Source organism: Crocodylus siamensis, chromosome 4 (genome assembly GCF_052110815.1).
Source record: "Crocodylus siamensis isolate JL-2025a chromosome 4, ASM5211081v1, whole genome shotgun sequence".
Taxonomy (NCBI): Eukaryota; Metazoa; Chordata; order Crocodylia; family Crocodylidae; genus Crocodylus; species Crocodylus siamensis.
In genome coordinates, this window is record NC_143398.1 from 117,488,406 (window position 1) to 117,515,790 (window position 27,385).

The 27,385-nt window shown below is 43.6% G+C and overlaps 1 long non-coding RNA gene across 1 annotated transcript; it reads left to right on the forward strand.

Annotated features, from left to right (window-relative positions):
- The first annotated feature begins 1,752 nt into the window (after positions 1 to 1,752).
- LOC149866398 (uncharacterized) lies at positions 1,753 to 25,986 on the forward strand. The gene is made up of 3 exons (XR_016441870.1): positions 1,753 to 1,840; positions 21,017 to 21,132; positions 25,161 to 25,986. It is a non-coding gene; the product is annotated as an uncharacterized LOC149866398 (long non-coding RNA).
- Positions 25,987 to 27,385: the final 1,399 nt, after the last annotated feature.

Here is a 27,385-nt window from a genome sequence, read left to right on the forward strand (position 1 = left end):
GAGGGTTCCAATTTGATTTGGAGAGATTAAAGGGCCTCCTGATTTGATTTGGATTCAGAGATTTGGCTGCTGAATCAGGCCAAATCTCCACCAAATCAAATCAGCGACCGAAGCCTCACACAGCCTTACCAATTACACTTAGTATCATAGGTTGCTTACAAAGTCACCACTGGTTTTCACGGAATCCTCTCTGTAATTTTCTGATGCAAACCCTACCCTAAGCCCCTTTTCCATGACCAAGTCCTCTCATCTCTGTACTTATTATGGATTTATTTAGTGACCTAATCCTGCAAAAGACTACAAACAAAGACAAAAGGGCACATCTACACGTGTATTAATGCGCCATAATTACAGCCCATTAAGTTTATTACAGGTACTAAACTTAATGCACTGTAATCAGCATTATTGCTCAGTAGTGCTGGTGCATGTTTTTTTGTGATGCTAATGCACAATAGACTAGCTGTACTACGCATTAGTACAGTTTTTTCCTGCCGCGCTAAAGCACAGTAGAATTAGTCTACTGCACATTTAGCATCTCATGTAGATATGCCCAAAGTGTCTGTTTTGATTACTTTAAAATAGAGCAAAAGCAATAACAAAGGATGTTTGGTAACAAATATTAATTTTGGAGAGGGAAGCTGAAGGGATGTTGTGGAGGAGAAAGAGACAGCAAATGGGGATTTTCCCCACGTCTTATCCTCCCAGGAGGAGAAATGGCACAGGCATGGCAGGCTCTGGCATGGCAGTTCTGCAGCAGCCTGAGCCTGTGGGTCAGAGCAAGAAGGGGGTGGAGCCAAGAAGGAGAGTGATGGGAGGGGGAAGCGATGCAACATGCGTCAAGAGACAGAAAAGTCGGGAAGTGGCCAGAAAGAGCCATGGGAAGAAGACAGCTGGGGCTCAGAGGCTCGGCATGGCTCACTAGAGGAGTAGGGCCGAAAATACACCCCAAGAGATCAGGGTAAGAGCAGCCAGCTGGCATGCAGCTGGAGTGGGCTGCTGAAGGCAGGGAGAGACCTGCCAGAGAATGGCAGGGCCAGAAAGTCGTGTGCAGCTCATCCCGAGGGCAGAACTCACTGTGTGCCCCAGTGAAGACCAGCTCACTGGAGAGCATGGGGAAGCCCAATGAGGAGCTGCAGAGGAGTATAGAACACAGCCAGAGTTGGCAGCCCTGGGGCATGGAGGTACCTCTCAGGGAAGAGTGGGGACAGGAGCCGGGAGGTGACGCAAGCCCAGGCAGGGAGTCCCCAAACAATCTGGTAATAGACCTGGGTTGGGAAGTGAGCTGGCTAGCAGGGAGTAATTCCCTCAAAGGGTCAAGGCCCTAGTCAAGGCAGGGCACAAAACCAGCCTCAGACAGCATTGAGGCTGAGGGTTGATGGCCACATGAAAGGGACTCAAGTGAGAAACCTGTAAAAAACAAACAGCACAGCACAACTCTGGTTAGCCCTAGAGAGCCATTCAGGATAAGAATGCTTTATCCTTGAGCATAGCCCAGTGGAGGCTGGAGAACAGGATTTTAATTCTTCTAAGTTATGATTTAAAGAACTCTGTTGATGCTGCACTATGACAAGATTAGTCATGTGGACATTGGGCTGAACCGATGAATGGCTAAGGAAGGACTGATGGCCAAAAAGCATCTCTCTCCTTGACAGTGAGAAGGGCAGGTGAGAAGTGATCACCTGAAAGAGATAGCTTCAAGACAACAGTGCCCATTCAGGCCCTGGATGTGCTAATCACGGGGAAAAGGGGAGGATGGAGCCCCGTGAAGAAATCAATGGAGTGAGATCCCATGAGGCACCTATAGGTACTATCTTCCAACAAGAACATCAAGTTGTGGCAGGTGAGTGAAAACAACTCACAGGACAAATAGGTATTACCACTTATAAGATGTCACCCAGACACCACAAGGAAGTAGAGTACCAGGTAAGAAAGGACTCAAGCCTTATAACACCTACCAGTGACAGAAGTCAATACATTACATTATTGTAATACATTAGAAACTTGCACTCATTATGATCCTTTCTCCTTGCCTTGCCTCAGTGTCTGTTACCTCCATCATGCTGTAAATATCCCCTATCTAAGATAAGCGTGAGACTCTCTTTGTTTGGGTGATGCTTCTTTAACCACGTTCAAAGAAGGATTGGAAAATTCATGGAGGATAAGTCCACCAGTGGGTATAAAACATGGTTGAGTTGCAATGTTAAAATTGGATTTTCTAGAATATGTACTAGCATTATCTTTAGATCAACCTAACCAAGGTTAGGTTGAGGTAAATGTCTGGGCATGCAAGAATTTTCAGGGCTTAGGTTGCCCTAAAAATGATGCCCCCAATATAAAGTTCATTCATCTTAAAGGTGAACATACTTTAGATAGGCCTGGATTAACCCAGCATTCGCTGCCACTGGTGTCCTTGGTGACTGGCTGCTGGGGGACCGCCCCCCTTGTTCACTGGCTGGCTTCAGAAGTCATGCCCCACTGATACCCTCCCCCCCCGCCCCCAGACTCAGGAGGCACTCATGGTTTCTACCCTCACTCCTCTGACTCTGACTAAGCTATCCTTAGCTCCTTGACTACTCCTCCTTGACTAGGCTACCTCCCCTCAACTGTGGACCTACTAACCCCCCTGGATCCATCAGAACCCCTAATCCCATCAACTTTCCTCTCCCCTGAGTTACCTACCTCAAGCTATTCATGCACTTTTGCAAGCAGCAAACGCCTTTACACACTGCTCCCCATTGAGGTTTAGGTGGCCTAAAGTCACCTAAACCTAAATCAGGTCCTGCAAATGTTTGCTCACACATCCGTGTCTGAATGCTGAGGAAAGGGTAAGAGGCAGATCCTCTTTCTCTTGGCATACATCTTCTGTCACTGTGGAACACAGGATACTGGACAAATGGATCTGTGGTCTGATCCGGTAGGGAATTTCTTATACTCTTCTGTCCTTTATGGAGCATGGACCCAAACCAGGATTAGGAAAAATCAGTCTGGAACTTAATCTGTCATAGTTTTGGACTATAAAAGGAAAACAGAAGCAAACTAAGTGGGCAGTGCATGGAAAAATAGGAATTCATAAGTGGCATAGGTTTAGAGAGACTATAGTGTGCATAGATAGCTACATGTCTTTTTACTAGAGATAAGCAGAGGAATTAGCATATAGCTTCAGGTTAAGTGCACACTAAGTTTCAAAGTTGGGTAGGATTTGAATATAACAACTCCATAATTGGATAACTTGTTTTAATAAAACTCTTTCCTCTTTACAAGTAGAAATTTCAAAAGCTTACCTGTTGTCAGAAATTAGACCCTTCTGCTTTTGGATACAATTCAGAAACAAGATCTTAGAGGCACTTTCAGATACAGGAATTTCCAAGAAGCCTGTGATTCACTTCTAGTACCAATAAAATCACTTGGTCTTGCTTAAAATCAAGCCATTTTACTTGATTCTACCATCTCTTGTATAATTGAATTCCAACAGTTGAATATATGCTGCATAAAGCAGTCATTTCTTTTATTTCTTCTGTTGCTACTGCCCTTTCATTTTGAGTGGCCTTCTTTTCAATTAAGAGCATCCAGGGGGAAAAAAAAGAAAGGCTGATTAGTTTCCACTGTGCCCTTCAGAATTGTGGAAGTCTTAATCAAACCCCCCTCTAACTTTTCTGCTTAGTTTATACTGTCTCTTGCCAATTTTCTGTGACTAGAAAGAAATGAGAATTGCAACCCAATTTCCACAAATATTCTTTTAACTTTTTTAATGAATTTATTTATATATTTGATGAATATTCTAGTGATTGTTTTTTTCTGGCAGAAGTTTTCACAGAAACAACAAATCATAGATAAATATTGGAGAATATTCTCAAGAAAGTAAATTCTGAATTTGTTCATGCTATTATTTGCACCAGGAACCTAACCTCAGCGTCTAATTAAAGCTAGTGAATACAAACTGAATGTCTCATTTTGAGTGTGGGTAAGCTGTTCATTGTGACTAATTGGCAGATCAAGATTTATTCACCAGAGTTATTTGTTGGAATACTTTGAATAACAAATAAATCTGAGGAAACTGTATACTGAGTGAACAAAATAGATGATGAGATTGGCTAAATAAATTATTCATGAAAATTTATTAACCCAGTTGCATATTCAACCATCTTAGTCGTACTTCTTTAGAACTTCTTAAATCTTTGTTTAAGTGACACAACCAAAACTGGACATAATACATTCAATAGGGATATATCTCTGTTGGATATTATTCTTATGGGGTGGTGTATAGGTCTTTTTCCTACTTTTCTTTGTAACTTCTAGTGGGGGCATGTTCAGTATGTTACCAAATTAATTCATACACTGTCATCCATCAAACACTTTGGCCAACAGGCCAACAGATATTACTGTGCATGCATTCATGTAAAATTTAATCTCTATTTATTATTCTGTTGCTTCTCCTCCACCCAACAATTTGGTGTTTCTCCTGATTCTCAATAATACGTACATATTGTCATCAGCACTAGCATTTCACTGGCTCCTTATCCATTTTCTCTTTCAAATCATTTATAAATATCTGAAACAGACCAAAATAAAAAGTCAAGATTCAGACTCCAGCCCAGGAAGAAAGATTGCCCAGTAGTTAGGGTATGAACCTGTGATTTGGGAAACTTTGGACAAATTAGATAAAACTGATTTTCTAAATTATGTCAGACCATAAAAATATACCAAAGTCAAGAGACTGGGTGCTTTTGGCACCTAATCCCTTTTTAAAATGACACTCAGTCTCTCTGGCTCACTTCAAAGGTATTTAGGTACCTGATTCCAGCTGATATCAGTGGAAGTTAGATACCTGAATTCTTTTGATGATCTAATGCTCTGTACCTCAACTCCCCATGTATTAAATGGGATAATGGTATTTCACCGCCTCACAGGAAAGGTAAGTCCATTAAAGTTTGTGAGGTGCTGTGAGGTGCAGTCCATATAAATGTTTTCAAAAGGAGAATCCTCAAATTTCTGTTGCGGGGAGGGGTTCAAAGTCTAAAGTTGGATAAAAGAGGGAGCTACTCCTTCTTTTTGTTATGGAAAGAACCAAAATCCTGGCTCTAAACAACTCAGAACAGGGTGATCATGCAGGGAATTGATCTGAAATTCAGATCCATATAATTTTTCATTTCAGATTCATTTCTAATATTAAATACTAAATAACCATAGTGTCAATATTGGCCCTGAATTCTTGTCTGTTTTTCTCCTCTGAAATAACTGTAAGAGGTTATGCAGCAACTGAGTGAGGGCTTATGGATTCCAGTGGTATCTAAACATCAAATGTAGGGGGCAGTTAAATGCTTACATCATGATCTTAGTCTAGCCCATTTAAGCTATTTGTATAGCTGAGCAAAAAATGAGAAGCAAGCATTTCAGGAATGTTTGTTTGAATCCCAAAGTAATTATTGATTTGACCACAATCATAGCCCTTTAATGTTCCCTCTCTATCAGTAGTCTGGTACTTGAGGTTTGCAAGCACAAATATTCATGAAAGGCTATGTTAACCTCAAATCCCTGACTATTTTTTAAAGCAAATTTCACATGTGCGTATCCAAAGGGTTCTCAAGTTTTTCTGTAGTCAGATCACATCTTAATATTGAACAAGGTTCTCCACGGGTGTAAATTCCACTCGCTATAGCTGACTCCACTCAAAACAATTCTGATTTATACACTCACTATCTTCTCTCTCATTCATCCTAAGAACTCCTACGTGAGCTCTTGCCTAATCTCCTTAGAGAAGGGAACTTAGCTGGTTCTCCTTGTTTCCAGCTGCTTTTATAATTCTCCAGTTTCTTCCTTGTGATAAAGAGTCTGCGTGTCTCTAGAATCAGCTGAAAGCAAACAGAAGAGCTCACAGCATTTAACCAACTAAATCTCTGCAAAAGACAATTTGGAGACCTGCTGGTTGTAACGCTGTGCAGGTACTTGCTTTACTTGCTTGCGTAGTATCAAATGCGCAGCCAGGGGCACATGTAGATGCTCCCACTGAAAATTTAAAGGACACTGGGCACATTTACATGTGCAAATGATGTGGGATCAGTTTACTCTGAAATAAATTACTCTAGAGTAAACTGACTTGAGCATGTGTCTACATGTGCAGGGACTCAGGAGCAGATTTGCTGCTCATGGCCTTTCACTGGGGCCCTGCAGCAACCAGGGAGAACTCTAGGCTCCCCCTACATGGTAGCTCAAGGGGTGCCAGGGAGCATGGGGCTTCTCATGACTGCAGAGCTTGGGCTGGGAGATAAGACTCTTCTAGCCCCACCCCCACAATCACAGAGTAGGGCCTGGGAGCTCCCTGCTGCTGGGGCAGAGGACATTGTCCCTGCCTGGGCTCCAGTGGCAGAGCCCTCCTCAGCAGCAGGCAGCTTTTGGGGACAGGGAGCAATCTCTCCCACCCTGCTGCCTGGCTGACTGAAAAGAAATGTGCTCCTGGTCAGGCATCTACATGTGTACTGCAGTGAAGTAAGAAATTAAGAGTAAATTTGCTACTTGTATTTACAGGTAGCAAATTTACTTGTATTTAGAACAAATTACTGTTCAGTAAAGGTCTGCACATGTAGACAGTGATGCTTACTGCACAGTAACTAGCTCTAATCTCAAGTAAAGTGTCTCATGTACATGCACTCTCTGTTAACTTTCCTGAGCACAGGGTTTTCCTTTTGTAGGAAATTTCCCATCATGCTTTCCTTAGTCAGGCACTATAAATTTGGCAGAGCCAAAGCACTCCATCCCTCAGATGGCTGTTAAGTAATTGTCTGCTGCATCTTCTAACTCTTAGTTTCATTTGGTAAGACTTTCCACCATTGTCCTTTATCATAACAAAGAGGTTTCTCTCACACTAGCATGTATAATAGTAAAATATATAATTTGTGCTATGGCTGGTCTGTAATAACTCAGGGACCAGAAACAATTTCAGCTGAACTATATAATAAGTCTATATGGATTAAGAGAATTCAAAGGTATCCACATTTGACCACGCTTCCAATCCATCGGCAAAACAAATCCCGACTACTTGGAGGAAAAAAATGTAACAAGTTTAAATATCTCAGTCTTTATAAAAAGTAAAAACAAATTCTGTTGCAAATCATTTTGTCTGTTCCAGATCCTTCCTCGCTGTAAGTTCTTAAGAGCTACGTCCTGTAATCAGGTACCATCTGTACCCTGAGGAGATCAGAGGGATGAAAAGAAGCCTCTCCCTAAACTACAAAGCTATTTTCAGCCTCCTACTGCTGCTTTTAGGCAGTCTTTGCAACAGGAAAGGCTTGTCTACATGTGCTACTATGTCACTGCAGCGACGTGCTACAGTGACATAGCATCCACAGGTGTCTACATGTGACCAGTAGCCACTTCACTATAGCAGTGCACTCCCCCCATTATAGTGCACCACTACGGCAAAATAGCCACTAAAAATAATCATGCGCCATGAGTATGGGCGCTTATTGCACTGTGCTTTATAGTACTTTCCTTTCATAACCAAAAAATTCAAAGAACAAAAATGATTTGGAGTTTTGGTGCAAGTGCTGCTTACTACTTCCTAACAGGGATGTGACTGAGCTGGGAAGATTAGCTCTGACTGCAATCTTCAGATTCTATATCTAGTTTGTACATGCATTTTAAGGCAAAAGGGGACTACTATGATTAGGTCTGACTGATGACACAGACCATAGAGCTTTACCCATTTCTTGATTCTGTTCATAGGATTCTGTGCCCTAGCCAGCCCCTTTGCAGCACATTGAGTCTGGTCAGAGCAGCCCCAGGCTGGCAGGCTGACCCCAGGGTGCCTTGTCAGCTAGAGCTGCTCTGACCAGTCCCCACGTGCTGGGCATGAATAAGCTCCAGAGCTAATTGTTCTGCAGCTAATTGCTCTGGAGTTATTTTTTCCTAAGTGTGCCATTTGAAAGGTGTGCCCAGGAGCAAAAAACTGTGAAGCAGTAATTGCATGTGTAGATGCGCCCACTTAGTGTAACAACTTTTTGGCTTATTTCCTGTTTTATTGCACTAGTAATTACATGAACCTGTGGCTAGGTACTACTTAAGATGTGATTAATTGATTAATCATGTCTTAAGTGTAAAATTTGCTGGGACCTTTTTCAGGCTGTGTTCCAAAAATGTGTTTAGGCTTAAAATAGATAATCTCCAAAACAGGATATCAAAATTGCCATGCTCCCAAGTCACTGTACATCTCATGAATAGGTTCTCAAATGGGCACCCTTGAAATAGATCATTGTTTGAGGCAGGAGCGTTGGCATGAATTTCTGTTGTATAGTTTATGCTCTGATGAGCATGAGAATTTTTACATTGTTTTATGTGTTCCCCTAGCTCTAGCTAGTATTTTTATTCAGTTAATGCTGATGATTAAATCAAAAGAGCCAAACAAAGAGGATCCAGGATCCAGATATGTTTGCTTCTGAACTACACGTGTAATTAGTTTTGGTTTTTGGGTTTCCCTCCCCATTGCCCCCATCATTTTACATAATAGCTACTACAACTAAGATAAGAATAAAATGAACATAAGTATGATAAATGATGAAGTGCTCCTGGGAGTAAATATACCACTTGGAAAGAGCATTGCTAATCAAGCAGTGCAGCAAGCTAATGCACTCTGAGAGCAACCACCTCAAAAAGATTCTAAATTTGAAACACTGTGAAGGCTGGCATTTAGGCTGAGTAGTTTCTGGTTTAAGGTGAAACAAAGGGTACAATAATGTTCCATTGGTGGATTAGAGTAGCGAAATTAACTCTCAGAAGGTGCCTTTGCCTTCTTCATGAAGGGAAGGGTGAGTGATGTCACTTAAAAATGAACAGCTTAAGGCGCTGGATTCTGTCACTTTACTCGCATTAAATAGCGGCTTACACAGTAAGTAAAGGAGAGAGAATTCTGGCCTTCATGGATTTAACACAGCTGTCCAATCTAGAATGGTCACAGTGATGAAATGGGGTGGTTCTCTGCACAGACTGCAGCTGCTAAACATCTACTGTCTGTCTTGCAACCTGGGTACCCTCTGGAATAATGCACACTAGAGAAGCCAGTATTTTTTGGAAAACAAATAGCATGTATTTCCCCTAGAATATCACTACCATCTCTTGAGTAGTCTAATGCTACCTAGGAGAACTATGAACAAGTGATGATTTCCTAAAATGTATTCATTGTTTAAAATGGCAGACAGAGATGACCAGAGCAGGGTGCAGGGCCCGGGGCAAATCAGCGTGTGCGGGGTCCCCCCCACAGACGCAAGGAAGCCGGCAGTGGATTCGGCAGTGGGGTAGAGGGAAGGGAGGTGCTGAGTGGCTTGATGTGCTGGATTCTGTGGTGGATTTTGTGGCTGGGGGGGTGCCGAGCGGCCAGACATGAAGCCAGCAGCAGCGTGGAGTTGCTGCAGCTGTTCTGTCTGGCTCTGCAGGGCCCCTCAAAGCACAGGGCTTGGGGCGGTCACCCTGATTTGAACCCCCCCCGGGATGTCCCTGATGACAGATACATCTTTCATAAATTCTTTTGATCTGTAAGCTTATTCCAGACCATTGAGAGATTTTGTTTGATTCCTTATTGTTGAATCTGGAGTGTTGTTGCTTAGTTATGACGGGTCAGATAGATGAGACTGTATGGTTAACTTTCAATGATTGGATGAACAGGCTAGTGATCCTGACATGAATAAATCATGTGGGACATTTAAATATATATTTTTATGAATATTTAGGGAAGTTCTATTTGAAAATTACTCTCTGCCAACCTTTAGAGAGCACTATCTGTTTTTTGTGGCATTACAGAAATTTAACATGGAAGGGTGCAAACACAGTTCATTTCAGAAAAAGTTTGCAGAAAGGTATTTTTACAATGTTGACCTAGCTTGACCTTTTCTAAAGGGACAAATAATAACATAAACCAAAAATTCAAAGAACAAAGATGAATTTGGAGTTGTGGTGAAAGTGCTACTTATTAGTTCCCAACAGGGATGTGACTGAGCTGGGAAGACTGGCCCCAACTGCAATCTTCAGCTTCTATATCCAGTTTGTACATGTATTTTAAGGCAAAAGGAGGCTACTATGATCAGGTCTGACTGATGACACAGACCATAGAGCTTTGCCCACTTCTTGATTCTGCTCATAGAATAAAGTAAACTTTAAAAAATTAGGAACTTCCCTAAAAGTCTGGAGCAAGCATTATCGTTTACCTCATGTGTTCAAAAATCACAGTTCAGTCTCCAGGAAGTCAAGAGATAGGCGTCAAAATAATCAATCTTCAATTCTATGTATTTGCCTTTTGTTTTCTGTACATTTTCCCTAGTGTCACGAGGGTTAGAAATTCTTATTTTTTTAAAGTGAAAGTTAGTATTCTTATGAAATCCTTTGTGCATCATTTTTCCAAGGGCATTCCAAAATAAAATGAGTCCAGACACAAGTGTAACAAAGTGTACTGGCAAGCACAGAATATATAGAGGACAGAAAATAAATCTATGCCTTCATTGCCATTAACAAATTCAACAAAATGTAACTTTAGATTCTGATAAATACATTCACATATCTCTTACTGATTTTTGGGTACTGGGGCTTTAAGAAATACACTAAATATCCAGATACATCTATAAAATCTTAAGGTTGACAACCTTGTTTTTGACTTCTATGCTGCCCCATCTCTTTTTTTACAATGTGTGAATATGATAACATTGAAATATGTTTTGCAAAAATATGGTATTAAGACTATTAAGAGGGAATGAAGTAAAGGAGCATTTTTCAACCCGTGGGTCTTGACCCAAAAGTGGGTCACAAGAATATATGAAAAGGTCATGAGCAAACTTTAAAAATGGATTCTCCTTCAAAGGAGAGAAAGCATGGGAAACCATGGGATTTTTCCCTTGCAGGCTGGCAGAGATACAGCCAGCAAGGAGCTGCTTAAGGCCCCATACCCTACATACATTTCTTCCTGTCCCACATACCCACCCCCTGCCTCACACATGGGGGCTGGGGGGGGGGCAGCAGAGCGAGGGTAAGGTGCACTGAGTCAGGACCGGCCATCTATGTTTACAAATGGATCCTGGTACAAGCAAGTTGAGAACCACTGCTTTAGAGCCATTACACCAGCTAAGGATCCCTGGACAGTAGGGCTATGCAAAGCTTCAGGTGCTGACCCGATTCAGAGGAGATTTGGCTCAATTCAGTGGCTGAATCCAAATCAAATCAGGAGACCAATAAAAAGGTCTGAATTAATTCAAAGCTCTCCAAATCAATTCAAAGAGCTTCAGAGATTTGGACAGTCCTGCTTGCCACTGCAAGGAGCTGGACCCAGACTCCATGCTGGTAAGTAGGGGGTGGGAGGGGCTGGAGGAGGGGGGAGAACCATGGGGGGACCCCCACCAGGTCGCATTCCCTGCCTACTCCTCCAGCCTTCCTGAACACCCCTGATCCCCACCCATTCTCCCAGCCCCTTCAATGCCTGCCCCACTCGGCTCCAGCTGCCACTTCTTTTTTAAAAAAAACCCCCATTCACCAGCTACTGCCAGGTGGGGGGGCAATCCCTGCTGCCCTCCCCCACTGCCCCATGCTGCTTCAGAGATTTGCTGTGTGGCAGGGCTCTGCCATAAGCCCCCATCCCTTGCCCACTTTCCCAGCCCTTTCAATAGCTGCCCCAACTGGACCCAACCTCCCAGCTCCTTAAAAAAAAAAAGCCCTGCATTCACCAGCTGCTGCTAGGTGGAGAGGCAATCCCCACTACCCCCTCCCCCACTGCCCTGCACTGCGTGGGGGTCTCTGTCAAGATCCCCCATCCCCTGCCCGCTCTCCCAGTCCCAGCCACCAGCTCCTTAAAGCAAAAAAAAAGCCCTGCACTCACTGGCTTCTGCAGTGGCCATTCGGGCTTCTGGGGGCTTGTGGCAGAGTCCCCCCCATGCAGCATGGTCCAGTGTGGGGATTTTTTTTTTTAAGAGCCAGGAGCTGGAGCCAGGCAGGGCCTGTGGAGGGGGGGAGCTGGGAGAGCAGGTGGGGGATGGAGGCTTGTAGCATAGTCCCCCCATGCAGCGTGGGGCAACGAGGGGCAGCAGGGATCACATCCTACCCCCCCACCCAGCCTGGCAGCAGCTCATGACTGTGGGCCTTTTTTTATTAAAGAGCTGGAAGGCTGTGGCTGGGTAGGACAGCCACTGATGGGGCTGGGAGAGTGGAAAGGGGATGGAGACTGTTTGATTTGGAATTTCAGCCGTGGCTGAATCTCTGAATCAAATTCAGTCAAATCAATTTGAGACAGTGATTTGAATCACTAAATCAAATCACTGTCCTCTGAATCAGCCAAATCCAAAGTGAATACTAGCCACTTCGCACAGGCCGACTGGACAGTAGTATAGTCTATGTCAGCTCCACTCCAGCTGGGCATTGTCCTATGGCAAGGGAATTTTCAGTTGCACACTTTAGGTGACTTTAAGGTCCATTTACTTTACTAGCATGATACAAACCAGGCAAGATCTGATCTTTGAATAGATTGACAATTTGCATTTTTTATTCAGTTGAAATAAGGTTTTTGGAATATTTTTAAATACACTTGTTTTAAAACCTGCTTCTCTAATGTTTTTATAAAATCTTTAATACATAGCTAATAAATAGAAAGTTCTGTAAAGCATCTTAATAACAAATGGAAATGCTGATATTTTGTAACAACATCCCTTAATGTGTTTAATTACAGTTGAGGAAGTTGGTGCATGCTTGATTACACACAGTACAGACTGTTATGAAGAGGGACTAAGATTTGGTGGCTTGTAGCTCCATATTAGAGTAGTTTGTGCAATAGCCAACTGCTATCTGACCTCTCCACACAGCAGAGGCAATGTGATACCATCTGTACATCCCTTAATCACATTAAATTACATCATTTATATCACACTGGAATGCAGAATTTGCTTTATGCTTCGGAACTGGATTAATAGAAGCAATGAGTTATAAACAGAAGGCATAGGTGGAAAAACTGGTGGGCCCAATCAGCTTCTCATAGGCTAACATTCTGCCAGGTGTTGAGTTCTCCTATGAGTTCACTTAGGCTGCTCACATATATGAAGTTACTTGCGTGTATAAATATTTACAAGATTGAGGCTGTAGGGCTTGATTTTGCTCCCATTGAAGCAAGTGGCAAAACTTCCATTGACATCAGTGGAGCAGAATTAAGACTTAACTTTCTTCTAATTCCATAGACTATCACAAACACCAACAGGGTAACAGAAAAAGAATATGCTATTACATTTTTTTTTAATAGGTGATATTTAAAGGCTTGTCTCTCATGAATCAGATATTTAAAACATTAGTTAAAACATTTCAGCTTGATACCATCCCTTTAATACATCCAACCTAGCTCAAAATTATTTAGGTTGGGGCAAAAGAGAAGCTGATATTTTTGTGCTTCAGAGACTGTGAGGATGATCCTCATTTCAGGTTACTTGTCATGGCTCTATTGACATGCAAGAAGCTGGGGATCACTCCCTAATGCCAGAAGCTGGGGATCACTCCCTAATGCCTTAGATCTAATATAATACCTAAGTGTACTACTGTGCTGTTCAAGCTAAATAATAATTTGTCTTGATATTAAGTATTGTCCTCACTGTTCTAATATATACATCCTAGTTCTTCAGCACTTTGCTGATCGTCTGCTTGGGCCAGAGATTTCACCCCTTGAATGAAATGTTTGACTTTTTTCTTTCTACCTGCAAGGAGAGATTTCCCCCCTTGAATGAATTGTTTGGCCTTTTTTTCTACCTTATTATGAACCATTGGATGTTGTCTAAATGGTACTGCAAGACCTACCAGATTCCCTGTTGGAGGGCTTTGACCATATAGAGCCAAACTGATCACCAGATTTAGGATCAGGAAAGAGTCAGTGTCCAGGGAGCCAGTGACCAGGGGCTGCAAACAGGGTTAGCAGTTTTCAGGCAGTTTGTTGGGAACAAGAGGAGGAAGAGGAAGAGAAACCAGGCACGGGATCCTGCCCAGGGAAGGTAAACGATCCAGAGCTGCTGTGTCTTCGATTTGCTGAGTGTTTGTTTGGTGGGCAGTGTCTTTAGGGCATGTGCTCTGAGAAGCTGGGAGTGTTGGTGAATGAGTGATTGCTGATTGCTGAGTGATTGCTGCCTGGGCAAACAGAAGCCCTGGGGTGGAGCCAGTCCAGGCCCAGCAGGGTATAAAAAGAGGCTTCCTGAATGACCAGGGAGCCAGTAAAGAGGGGCTGAAAACAAAGCAAGCAGTTTGCAGGCCAGTTTTTCCCCTCCCCCTTTGTGCTTGGTGTAAGGAAGCAGGGGAAAAAGAACCTTTTCAGGACAATGAATATTAAACAGGCCAGCTTCTAGATGAGTTTGCTGTGGAAGGTGTACTTGGAAGAAGGACAGTAAGAGAGAAAAGGCAGTAAGAGAGAAAAGTAAGAGACCCAGGGAAATGGCTGGAAGACATTGCAATGCCAGAGCCATTGCCACTGCCTCTGCTTCCACTTGTGAGGTTTCTGTCCCTCTCACCATAAAGGCTTCCACCCAGGTCCAGGTTTGGCACTGTGGGGACTACAGCTTGCGGGTCCTTCCAGTGACAACCAAGCCGGGGGGGTGCCTGCAGTGTGACTGGTGCCTCCTGGTGGTGTCTCACAGGGAACAGTCAAGAGAGCTACAGGAAGAAGTGGTAAGGCTCCAAAGCATCCTCCATCATGAGAAGTTCATCAGTTCAGTGCTGGAGGAGACCTCTGGGACTGTGGAGAAAGACCTGGCAGAACTAGAGAAGAGAGAGGACATGGACTCCTAGGATGGTGGAAGCTGGAAGCTTGTGACCTCTGGCAGCAAGCAGAAATCTTCACCTCTACCTGCAGCAGTTTGTCTGGAGAACAGATATGCAGTCCTAGTGGGAGGAGCACATTACATTGGTGGAGGAAGGATCAAGACAACCACCACCAAGAAAAACTGACAGGTAGTGGTAGTTGGAGACTCCCTTCTGTGGGGGGATGGAAGGAGCCATCTGCCAATCTGACCTGTTGTTTTGGGAAGTCTGCTTTAGATTAGGTTCACCAGGGGATGGAAACCAAAGCCCCGAAGCAAGTGGGAGACTAAGAGGAAGAGAAAGCAGGAAGGGGCAACAGGGGAGGTTCTCTTATACTTCATGAGAGATCAGAGCAATCAACTAATTACCTCAGGTGCCCGTACATGAATGCACAGAGCTTGGGAAACAAGCAGGAAGAACTGGAAGTCCTTGCAGAGTCCCAGAACTATGACATGATTGGAGTAAGAGAGACTTGAGATAGGTTGCATGACTGGAGCACTGTCATGGATGGGTATAAATTGTTCAAGAAGGAAAGGCAGGGAAGAAGAGGAGGAGGAGGAGTTGCACTTTATGTAAAAGAGACATATGGCTGAGAGTTTCAGTATGAAACTGGAGATAGGTCTGTTGAAAGTCTCTGGATTAAGGTTAGAGGGGAGAACAGCAACAAAGGTGATGTTGTAGTGCGTGTTTGCTATAGACCACCTGACCAGGAGGAAGTGGTAGATGAGGCTTTCTTCAGATAGCTTGTGAAAGTTTCCCAATCAGAAGCCCTAGTTCTCATGGGGGGCTTCAATCACCCTGGCATCTGCTGGGAGGACAATACTGTAGTACGCAGGCAATCCAGGAAGTTTTTGGAGAGTGTAAGGGACAACTTCCTGGTGCAAGTGTTCTTCCTGGAGCAATGAACTAGCGGCATGCCCTTTGTGATCTGCTGCTCACAAACAGGGAAGAAATGGTGCAGAATGTAGTAGCAAATGGCAACTTGGGCAGCAGTGACCACAAGATGATTGAGTTCAGGATCCTAAGGAGAGGAAGGAAGGAGAACAGCAGAGTAAGGATCCTTTTAGAAAAGGATGCTTTCAGAAAATCAGACTTTAACTCACTCAGGGAACTCATGGGCAGGATACCCTGGGAAGCCAGTCTGAGGGGGAGAGAAGTCCAGGATTGATGGCTGTACTTTAAAGAAGCCTTATTGAGAGTGCAGGAACAAATCATCCCAATGTGCAGGAAAACTAGCAAGTATGGCAGAAGACCAGCTTGGCTTAGCAGTGAATTCTTCAGTAAATCACAAAAAGGAAGCTTATAAGAAGTGGAAACTTGGACAAATAACTAGGAAAGAGTATAAGAGCATTTTTTGGGAATTCGGAGACGAAGTCAGAAAGGCCAAAGCACAATTGGAGTTGCAGTTAGCAATGGATGTGAAGGATAACAAGAAGGGTTCCTCCAAGTATGTCAGTAGCAAAAGGAGGATTAGGAAAAGTGTGGTACCTTATTGAATGGGGGAGGCAAGCTTGTGACAGGATACAGAAAAGACTGAAATGCTCAATGCCTTTTTCACCTCAGTCTTCACAGGCAGGGTCAGCTCCCAGACTACTGCACTGGGCAACACAGTTTGGGGAGGAGATGAGCAGCCAACAGTGGCAAAAGAACAGGTTAGGGACTATTTAGAAAAGCTGGATATGTACAAGTCCATGGGGCTGGATGGGATGCACCTGATGATGCTGAGGGAGTTGGCTGATGAGATTGCAGAGCCACAGGCCTTCAGCTCTGAAAACTCATGGCAATCAGGAGAGGTCTTGGATTATTTGAAAAAGGCAAACATAATGTCCATATTTAAAAAAGGGGAAAAAGAGTATCCAGAGAGCTACAAACCTGTCAGCCTCACCTCAGTCCCTGGAAAAATCATGAAGCAGCTCCTTAGGGAATCCATTTCTAAGCTCTTGAAGGAGAAGGAGGTGATTAGGAACAGTCAGTATGGATTCACCAAGGGCAAGTCATGCCTGACCAACTTGCTTATTTGTATCTTCCATATTAACGTAGGCCTTAAGGCCCACCCAGCTAACTGGTAGCCCTTTGCCTGACCAACCTGGTTGCCTTCTATGACAAGGTGACTGGCTCTGTGGATGCGGAGACACCAGTGGATATGGTGTACCTCAATTTTACTATACGGCCTCCTACAACATTCTTGCAGGCAAGCTAAGGAAGTCTGGACTGGATGAATGGATCGTAAGGTGGAAAGAAAACTGGCTGGATCATTAGGCTCAGAGAATAGTAGTCAATTGCTCAATGTCTAGTTGGCATCTGGTATCAAGTGGAATGCTTCAGGGGTCAGTCTTGGGGCCACTTTTATTCAGTGTCTTCATCAATAACCTGAAAGATGGCATAGAGTGCACCAGATGACACCAAGCAGGGCAGGAATAGTAGATACACTGGAGGAAGGGTTAGGATTCAGAGTGACCTAGACAAATTGGAGGATTGGGCCAAAAGGAACCTCATGAGATTCAACAAGGACAAGTGAAAAGTCCTGCACTTAGGATGGAAGAATCCCATGCACCAGTACAGACTGGGGGCTGACTGGCTGGGCAGCAGCTCTACAGAAAAGGACCTGGGGGATACAGTGGACAATAAGCTAAATATAAGCCAGCAGTGTGCCCTTGTTACCAAGAAGGCTAATGACATACTGGGCTGCATTGGTAGGTATGTTGCCAGCAGGGCAAGGGAAGTGATTATTCCCTTCTATTCAGGGGAGGCCTCACTGGTGAGGCCACATCTGGAGTATTGTATCTAGTTTTGGACGCTCCCCCCCCACTACAAAAAGGATGTGGACAAATTGGAGACAGTCCAACAGAGGGCAACAAAAATGGTGATGGGGCTGGGGCACATGACTTACGAAAAGAGTGTGAGGGAACTGGGCTTATTTAGTCTAGAGAAGAGAAGACTGAGAGGGGATGTAATAGCAGTCTTCAACTGTCTGAAGAGTTCCAAAGAGGATGAAGCTAGACTGTTCTCAGTGGTTGCAGCCAGGGAAGATTAGGTTAGATATTAGGAAGAATTTTCTCACTAGAAAGATAGTAAAACACTGAAACAGGCTACCCAGATAGGTGGTAGAATCTCCTTTCTTGGAGGTTTTTAAGACCCCAGCTAGACAAAGCTTTGGCTGGATTGATCTAGTTGAGGATGGTCCTGCTTTGACCAGGGGGTTGGACTACATGACCTACAAAATCCCTTTCAATCCTAATTTTCTATGATTCCACCAGCCAGCTTGGCAAGGATGCTGGAGGTTTTTTGTCTTCCTTTGTAGTATTTGATAAAGTCCACTAATTGGCTAGATGGTTGCATCCAGAGAGTGACAGAAAGGGACCTTGGAGTCACTGTTGACTCCAGGATGAACATGAGCCGCCAATGTGAGGAAGCAGTCAGTAAGGCTGACCACACCTTGTTGTGCATCTATAGATGCATCACAAGCACGTCCAGGGAGGCGATCCTTCCCCTCTACGCAGCACTGCTCAGGCCACAGTTGGAGTACTGTGTCCAGTTTTGGGTGCCACACTTCAAGAGGGATGTGGCTAGCATTGAAGGTCCAGAGGAGGGCCACTCACATGGTCAAGGGGCAGCAGGTCAGGCCCTAAAAAGAGAGGCTAAAGGGCCTGAATCTGTTCAGCCTCCACAAGAGAAGGCTGAGAGGGGACCTGGTGGCCATTTACAAATTCACCAGGGAGAACCAGCAAAAATTGGGTGAGGCTCTGTTTCCCTGGGCACCACTGGGGGTTACCAGAAATAACAGCCACAAATTGTTAGAGAGAAGGTTCAGGCTGGACATCAGGAGTCGATACTTTACGGTTAGGGCTGCCAGGCTCTGGAATGGACTCCCAAGGGAGGTGGTACTCTCTCCTATCTTGGGGGTCTTCAAGAGGAGACTGGACAGATATTAGGTTGAGATGTTACGACTCCAGGCACTCATTCCTGCCCGGGGTAGGGGGTTGGACCTGATGATCTGCTTAGGTCCCTTCTGATCCTAAGCACTATGAAACTATGAAACTTCCCGGGATCATTTCACATTAGTGGCAGCCATAGACAGATCCAGGATTTTAAAAAGGGTGTTCTGATGCAACTCCTACTGAAGAGCATAGGACTTTCATAGGTTTGGGTTCTGAAGGAGGTGCCTGTCTTTTATTTTCTATATGCTTATAACTTAGTTATGTAACGTTAATGTGGCAAGATTGCTGGTGGGAGCTTGACTTGTCAGTTGGAGCCGGATGGCTCAGGTTGATTGGTGGGGGCATTCCCTTTCCCCAACAGTCAGAAGAGGGAGGAAGAGAGGCTTGCCCTGGCCTGACCTAGGGGGAAGGTGAAAAAGGGGACTTGAGAGGGAACTAACCCCTCAGGCTTTTCCATTGCTCAGTTCCCAATCTGAGGGTGGAGCCTCCAGAGGAAATAAAAGCCTGCATGCTGCAGAAGAGCTGGTAGAACTCACCAGCGGGGCAGAACAGTTGTCCCAGAAGCACCCAAAAGACATCTCTGCTGAGCAGGAAACAGCGCTGCTGTGGAGGGAGCCACAGCATTGGTGCACAGATCGGTGCCAGGAGAGTCTGAAGAGTACCTTGGTGGCTGCATGAAGCAGTGCAGGTATCCAACCCTGCACAAGGCAGGAGCCCTCAGTGCATGGGCAGTGCAGAGGGCTGAAGAAGGTCCAGGAATGGACTGGACTTTGGCAGCCACACAAGCTAGTGCTGGTCCTCAACCCTGCACGAAGCAGGACCTCTCAGTGCACAGGGCTGGAGAGCTGAGGCACCTCAGGTCCCTGACTCTGCGAACAGCAGAGGTCACATGGTGCACAGATCAGTGCATGGGATCAAGAAAAAGCTGAAGGGACTCCAGGACTGCACAAGACAGCTCGGGTCCCTGACCCCCGTAAGCAGGAAGGGTCCCACGGTGCACAAATCGGTTCATGGGGCTGGGAGAGAGCCAAAGAAAACCCCATGGTGGCACAAGGCAGCATGGGCCCACATCTCTGCAGCTGGCAGAGGCCCTGAGGCACTGGAGGGTGCACAGGAGGTCCAGGAGTGTGGGTAGGTCCTGGTAGCTGCACAAGGCAACTCGGGCCTTTCCACTGTGAGCAGCAGCAAAATGAAGCAGCACTCCCCAGCAAGGTGGGAGCTTTGACCAGCTGCAGCACCCATAAAGAGAGAGACAAGCCAAGACCTACCAGAGGGCTGAGGAGCTGTGAGTGCCCAGGTCAGGTATTGGGTTCTTCACAGGGGAGAGGCAAAGGTCTCTACAGGGGAGAAGGGATCCCAGTATTCAAGGGAGGTTTTCATGCCCCCAGAGTCCAGCTAGTCAAAGGGACTAGGGGCAGTTACATTGTCTCATAGGGATTACCTGTTTTCCCTGTGTATTACTGCTCCATGCATCATGATTACTGTGCATTGTTGGTTTTGGATGTAACTGTTAAGGTTTATGTAAATGACCACAGAATCATAGAGTCAGTGAGTCGGAAGGGACCTAGACAGATCATCGAGTCCGACCCCCTGCCATAGGCAGGAAGGAGCACTGGGGGTGGGAGGGGTCATAAGACCCCAGCCAGGGGCCTACCAGTCTCCTCTTGAAGATCTCCAGGGAAGGTGAGAGCACCACCTCTCTGGGAAGCCTATTCCAGGCTCTGGCCACCCTTACAGTGAAGTAGTTCTTCCTAATATCTAACCTAAACCTGTCCTCCCTCAGCTTGTAGCCATTGTTCCTGGTGACTCCAAGGGCGGCCCTGGTGAACAGACTTTCCTCGAGTCCCTGCTGGTGGCCCTGATAAGGTTGTAGGCAGCCACAAGATCCCCCCTCAGTCTCCTCTTGCAGAGACTGAAGAGATTCAGGTCCCTCAGCCTCTCCTGGTAGGGCTGGCCACGGAGGCCCCCAGCCATATGAGTGGCCTCCTCTGGACCCTCTCCAGGTTCTCCACGTCCTTCTTGAAAAGGTTAAGGTTACCTTGGGTCCATATATATATGGGGTGGGCTATAAGTTGTATTTTCCCTGTTAATTTGTTTAAACTGTTACTGCATTATAAGATGTATATGTATTGCCTGGTTATGTCTGTTAATGTCTGTATAATGCTGGGGAGAGCCTTGTGATTATCACTTTGGATTTGAGTGGTTGCTATGCCTATGTGTGGGATTGTATTGTTGTAACCTTATTTATACATGCTCTAACCATTGTTTATTTATTGTTGGGTCTTATTTAGTGAACCACTGCTTACCCTGGCGCCACCGGTGTTTGTTCCCATGCCAGTCCTGCAGGCCTGGGAGTGTAGGGGCTATACCCTAATAAGAAAACCACCGGAAATCAAGTTTTACTTTGGTAAGGGCCTTTTGTCTATCATATCCACTTTATCTCTGCCTGTGTAATAAGTAATAAGTAATAAGATTAACTGCCTTAGTAATATAAATTTGCAAATAGTTCTTGAATAAATGTATATGTTTACTATAATTATTGGTCCTGTAAATAAAGTTTTGTAAATAGTTCAAATATACTGAGTGGCAACAGACTCTGCTCTGCTCTGTAGGGAGGGACGGTGAATTGGCTCAGGCTAAGCAGCTAGGCTCCCATGGCACACCCGCACACCTCCAAACATCTCAGGTACCAGCTGCGTACCACCTGAGTTACATTAATATTACACTCTTTTTGCTATACATGGTGTCTACTGCAATAGCTTCCACTAGACACCACTTTTTAACTACAGCTTTATTCAGTATGAAAAGGCCATAGGACTCTTAGCTAATGTGCACAGCTAATGCATTCTGAAACAGAATCCAGCTGCTGTTTGGACATTTATTGCTCTAGTCCTTTCCTTTTCTGTTAAATGTCCATTGTCAATTTGGCTTTATCTGGACCTTTTCATTTAAAAAAAAAAAAAAAAGATCACAAACTAGGTCTGAAAATACCAAGTCTTCCATTGGTTCTCTAATGCAGAAATAAGCTATGGCTGGTGTTGTCAGTCTAAAGAATTTTAAAAGTTAAATTCATTTAAAAGTATTTGTAAATGACAACAATTATATGCATCTCATGACTTCTATATTTTATTTTACAAGCACTTGGAAAGCATTCACAGGATGAACATTGTCTGAGAAAGCTCACAGCCTTTCCATAAAAAGTTCTGATCTACATGAATATCTCATAGTGCTGTTTTGCATCACTTATTTTTTGAAGGCCAAGGGTAAAGTCTCTTACTTTGCTGAAGCAGGGTAGCAATAGCAAAATTCCTGTTGGCTTAACTGAAATCTTCAGGTGGTGCAAATAGGGAAGCTCTATTGAAGTTGATGGAATTACAGAGAAGAACCATATTCGAGCTGAGCACCTGGCCTACAGCGTGCATTGCATCTATTTCATAGGGGAAGAAATGAGTCAGTAAGACGTACCTTGGAACACAAGCAAGTGATGCCAACTTGGAAAGAAATTCACCCTGTTCTAAGGAAGAAATCAAGAGTTATCTATAAGTTAGCTGGTGCATAAGCCCAGGCTAGATATTACTTCAGCCATGATATTATCTTAATAATAATAAAAAAAACCTCAGGAAAATTTGTACAGCTGTCATATGCATGCCCCTCATTTGCAGTGCTTTAGCAAATAATGTGAACATGTATTTACCCACACTATATAAGCTGATTTAAATCTTAGTGTACATACTCATGGGTTGATAAATTAGACTCTTGAACTACTTAGGTCAAAGTGGTCATGCCTTACAAACATAGAAATTAGACATTCACCCAGCCTGTCACTCTGCCAGGCAAGAATTGGTCTTTCACATTATAATAGTTTCTGTCTAGGGCTTTATCTCGTTTCATCTTAAATTACACCAAAGATGGGAATTTCCCCATTTATTAAACAAATTTTAATGTAGTTTTCTGCAATTATAATTTAGAGCCTAAAGGAAAGTGCAGTATTACTAAGTAGTGAGTACTAGGCCTGTGTGAAATGGCTAGTATTCACTTCAGATTCGGATTCGGACGATTTGTGGGACACTGATTCAATTCCGTGATTTGAATCAGTGTCCCAAATCGATTCAGCAGAATCTGATTTGGAGATTCGGCTGCTGCTGAATCTCTGAATCAGCTAGGCCAGGCCCATCCCTCCCCCCTCCCAACACAGCAATGGCTGCCCCGCCCGCTCCAGTTCCCAGCACTTGTTAAAAAAAAAGCTCCAACTCACTGGGTGCTGCCGGATGGGGGGCAATCCTTGCTGCCCCACACTGAATGGGGGGCTCTGCACCCAGGCCAGCTCTGGTCCTTTAGGAAAAAAAAAAGAGAAAAGCCCCAGACTCACCACTCCTGCCAGCGGGGGGCAATTCCCACTGCTTCCCATTGCCCCATGCCACATGGTGGGGGGGAGGGTCTGCATGAGCCCCCAAGGCTGCTGCAGGAGTGGTGAGTCCCGGGGCTTTTCTTTGTTTTTTTTCAAAGGGCCGGAGCTGGCCCGGGTTGGGCACACATTGGTGGGCTGGGTGAGCAGGGGCAGTTGGGGGGCTCATGGAAGAGCCCCCCATGCAGTGTGTTGCAGTGAGGAGCACCGGGGTCGCTCCCCCCCACACCCGGCAACACCTGGTGAGTACTGGGGCTTTTCTTTAAAGTATCAAGCTAGGGTGGGTGGGGCAGCCATGGGGGGCTGGGGGTGTGGGCAGGGGTCGGGGGGCTGGGGGAGTGGTGGGGTTGGGAGGCTGGCAGGGGTCTCCCCATGCTGCCTCTCCCCTGCCCCTAGTACTTAACAGCTTGGAATCAGCTGCAGCTCCCAATTGCAGCCACCGGGGACTGCCCAAATCATCAACGCTCTCTGAATCTTTTCCGAAGATTTGGAGAGCTTTGAATCGGTTTGGACCTTTAAATTGGTCCCCTGATTTGATTTGGATTCGGAGATTCGGTCACTGAATTAGGTTGAATCTCCTCCACATCGAATCACCAAAGCTTTGCATAGCCCTATTGAGTACCACCATTTCCAAAACACACACCAAAAGATAGAAAGGGCAGGAGAAATTAACATGTCTAGACAGGTCACAGGAAATGTGTTATAGGAGCTGTCTTACTCATTTAGGGTCACCTGTTGTTATATACATATATAGTGCTGAAGTCAAGTTTAGAAAAAGCTTGTTTATGAAAATGGGTATTTTTGTCTTGAGTCCCACTCTTCCTTAAACTTAAGGGCATATTTGGTTAAGTTTTATCTTGTTTTCATTTGTACAGATTCCATTTCCCTGCTCCAGATGTACTGGAGATTATACGTTGAGATCTAACACGCATCTTTAGCTGGCTGTGGAATCTTGGCAATTAAAATCATTATCCTAGTTGTATCCCACAATTTTGGAGACAACAGCTATAATGTATTTTCCTTAGTGCAGGAAGGAGGGTTTATAAATAAATGAGCCAAGTACAAGAGAGACACAGTCCATATTTTTATTAAGCTGGACTGAATAGAGGCTTTGTTGTCTCAACCACACAGTATGAAGTACAATATTGTCTTTTGCAGTAACTAATATATGGTAATATGATGATTTCATCCATAACATGAAAGCTGGTAGATGCCACCGCAGGGTACAGATATCTGTAACTCCTTTATGTGCTGATCTCAACTTCCTTACAGAGATGGCTTGTGCCAATCAATATAATAACTATCTAGCTAATTACAGAACAGCTCTATTTCCATCAGTGAACTATAACAGGAGGGGAAAATGGTTTTGTAGTGAAGGGAAAGGCCTGAGAGTCAGAAGATCTGGATTCTTTCCCTGACTCTGACAACTGTTTCTGCAGGACCTCTAAGAACACACTTAGGTGAACATTTTTCAGAAGGGTCCACTAACTTTGGATGTGTTTTGGGGTCTTCATTTTGGGATAACCAATAGCCAAATTATCCATAACTGAATACCAACAACTCCAATTTGCTGTACTGGAATTTCTGAAATTGAGACCTTTTCAGTGAGTCTCAAAGTGGACAATCAAAATTAAAGGAGGTTCTGAAGATGTTGCCCTCAGCTTTCTACCACAGTCTTTTCATTTGCAAACTGGTATAATATTTCCCTGCTCAGAGGAATGTTTTAAAGAAAATATGATTCAGGTTTATAAATCACACTGACATCTTTGGATGGAAATCACAGAGTACTAACTGCATTCTCCATTTCTTCACTTTTTCTTCTAATAATGCTCATTTGGAGATGATAGAAAATATCTGAACTGATTTTAGTTTCATTTTTGGACTATTCCTTTTCAGAGAAACAAGTCACATGACACAATAAAATAAACTCTGTTCTTTAAGTACACTGTTCTTTAATGGAAGGCTAGTATGTGATGATCACAAATAACCCATTATGTGTTTTAGATCTGATTCTCTCCTCTCATTTTTAGTGATGTAAATTGGGAGCAGCTCCACTGAAATCAATAGGTTTAACTGCTGTAAGTGAGAAGAGCATCCGGATTTCCTTCTATTCTGGTACACCTTATTCTGACATGAAAATTGACTGACTTGTTACAATAGATGCCATTTACAAGTAAATTCTCAATACACTTCAGGATCATTAGATTGATATGTAAGTCATGTGCGCCACTTTGAAAACATCTATGTCCCTTTGAAAGGGTATGAGGTAAAATGATTATCTTTATAATGCTACTTAAAAGGATTCTGTTTATCAAAAAATTCATTGTGTCATGAAGATAGTGTTAGCATTTAATGCAGAAAAAACATACATGTCTTTTTTGTGACTGATCTAACTCTGAATGATCCTTGTATAATGGAAATAATTTTGAATGTAGAAGAGGGACGTGCAATCCAATAAAACAGAGGGGAAAAATAAACGTAATCTTAATCTTCAGAGCATTAAAACTTTCCTGTGGGTCCTACAACTTAACTGAGTTTTTAAATGTTGCTTGCAAGAATGTATTACAAGGTTTAAAGCATACATTATCCTTTCTTTCCTGTCCTAAACTTTTATGTGGCATGCAGATTGATTATTCATTTGGGGAAAGGCAGTGTCTTCTGCACTTTCAATGTCTCTATTTTTTGGCATAATTGGTATCTGAATAATACCATAGTAACTGTTGTGTGTGCGTTTTTTTTCATGGTTATATTCCATTTGCAGAAGTAACTACATTTCAACAGTGATTTCTTTTACATTGTTTTAAATTTATGAAGAAATTGTTTTGGGGGAAATATTACACTTTTTAAAAAGAAAAATGGTCGTGATAATTTATTTAGATTTTGATAATTGTGTGTTAAATAAATATCCCAGTAATGCCAGAATTGAAATCCATGGTGATTTACTAAAATCTTTTAGCTTGTGCCCCTTTTGCCCGTGTAGTGTCCCATAGAAGTTGGGGCTAACTGATACTAATGCAAGATTGTGCAATCATTCATTCTTTATCAGTGGCCTCAATCATCTGGAACAATAAAGTAGAAAGATACTCATAACAATTTCTTGGCATCCAAGACTTAGAAGCCCCTTAACAATCATATGTGTGATAAATGTTAAACCAAAGCAATGACCCTGACCAAGGTATGAGAGAGAATGCCTCAAACTATTATAATCTGCTGCCTCCTACCTCCTTCTTTAGCCTACCTGAATGCGTACAAACACACACACACACACACACCCCCCCACCCCCACCACAGAATAATATAACTCCCATGTTGAAATAGATATAATGAAGTCCTGATCCATACCTTAACAGATTCCAAAGACACGAAGTGAAACTCCCATTGACTTCTATATTGGATTATAGGATAGAGGGGAGAAACCCAGAACTTTGGGCTTTGAAAGCTCCTGCAGCTCTACTCAAAATAATCATTAGATGAAATATCAGCAATTCTCTTTATTGGTTTTAGGAGCTAAATTCACTGCACTTGTAACTGTGTGCAGCTCCATTGAAAAATATGGAGCTGTACTACCTTACACCAGTTGTGAGGTTGCTCCTGAACCAAATCTGATTTCAGTGTGAGTACTCACTCTTTTGCTCCACCCTTTGCAAATGTGGCTTCCCCCACAAAAGCCTGTATGCTTTTTAGCAGAGAAGCATATATAGAATAGAAGGGAAGACTATGCATAGATCCAATATTTTCCCTCCAAAGCATATTTGAGAGAGCTGGAATTCTTCAGCTCACTGATGCAAAAGGTAGACGATTGAACTTAATTATCACTAAATAGCAATGGCATTATAAAAGAAACACACATTTAACACTGGAGATGGGAATGCCTCTTTATTAGCCCAGCATTCATGTATTGATTTGCAGATTAATTAATTTGACTATTTCAAATATCAAGTCAGGAATAACTCTGAGTCACACTTAAAATAGGACTTCATTAAACAAGTGCAGGTGTGATTTACTCCCTGTGCAAGGTGGAAGAGTACAAGGAAGTGTCTGCAAATCAAACTTAAGCAGATAAAATCCACAATCTACAGTTTGTTTTACATGGTTGTAGGAAACTAACTGATTTCAGTTTGTAAAATTGACCTGAAACGAAGGGGCTGTTTATGGCTTCTTTTGATATTTTGTTGAAGGCTTGCTTCTTACCTTTTATGGCCAGTAGCAAAAAGAGTCCTTGTGTCAGAAAATAAATTTGATCTTCTCTCCTTTT